This window comes from Lipotes vexillifer, unplaced genomic scaffold (assembly GCF_000442215.2).
Source record: "Lipotes vexillifer unplaced genomic scaffold, Lipotes_vexillifer_v1.1 scaffold500, whole genome shotgun sequence".
NCBI classification, from domain to species: domain Eukaryota; kingdom Metazoa; phylum Chordata; class Mammalia; order Artiodactyla; family Lipotidae; genus Lipotes; species Lipotes vexillifer.
In genome coordinates this window covers 1392691-1393692 of record NW_006778765.1, presented here as the reverse complement: position 1 = coordinate 1393692, position 1002 = coordinate 1392691, and the positions used below count along the sequence as shown (strand labels likewise).

Below are 1002 nucleotides of genomic sequence, written 5' to 3'. Positions count from 1 at the left end.
GGCCTCCCCTTCCCTGCTGTCATTAACTGCGCCAGGCCAGGTCGAGGCCCGCTCGGAGCCGCGAGCTCCTTGCCTCCTGGCTCCCAGGCGGCGGCCCTAGCAGGCCCGGTGCAGCTGAACAACCCGCCATTCCTAGACACCGGCGAGTTCCTGGAGGGGAAATGATTGACACAGCTGCCTGCACTGCGCCCCCGGCCCTCCCCCGTGGTATCTGCGTCTCCCGGCAGGGCTGGGAGCTGCAACTGGCTCCCGAGCCCGGCCCACCCGGGTCCCCCACAACCTGCTCTTCCTGATGCCTCTTCCCGCACCGAGCTCTCAGCACCGCGACCTCCGGTTGCTGGGTTTTTAAAAATATAATTATAATGTATGTATTTTCCAGCCCAAGTTGATGAAATAGCAGTGCCTGCCCTGGGATCCTGGCTTTCAGAGCCATCCGATCCCTGGCCAAGCCACTGGACCCCAAAATCACCAACACTGAATCCTGCCAGGGAGTGCCCACCCAGTGCTGGCCTGGGCCACAACAGAGCTTTGAAAGAAACGCTATCCGTTCATTTGACTCTTCACTGGGTGGGCACTCCAGGGACGTGCCAGGGAACTGCGTGTAGTGAGTCAAGGCATCCGAGAGCCCAGGCTCTGGGTTCGAGCTTGTACTGCTTCTTATCCTCTGAGTGACCTTGGAGACATCCCTTCGGCTCTCCAAGCCCTGGTGTGTTTATCTGTGATGAGCCTGCCATGTTTGTGGTCAGCATTAAAGGAGATGAATCTGCAGGAAGTGTTTGACCTGTGCCTGGCCCTAGATAGCTGCTCAGTAGATGTTAGCTGTGGCACTGACCACCCTCATCAGGGAGATCAATGTGGCCCCATCACCACCAGGAGCGTAAGTGCATCTGGCAGCTCATAACACAGACTTGCATTGCAGCAATTCCAGTGAGAGCAAAGCGCCCTGACAAGAGGTGGCAGCCAGCACTGCGGGCATGCCCAATGGGGCATCTTCTGCTGGGG

General features: G+C 58.6%; 1 protein-coding gene across 1 annotated transcript in view; it reads left to right on the top strand.

Annotated features, from left to right (window-relative positions):
• The window catches only part of POC1A (POC1 centriolar protein A), a 78280-nt gene that overhangs the window by 58027 nt on the left and 19251 nt on the right, over nucleotides 1-1002 (top strand). The gene's annotated exons all lie outside the window — the stretch shown is intronic.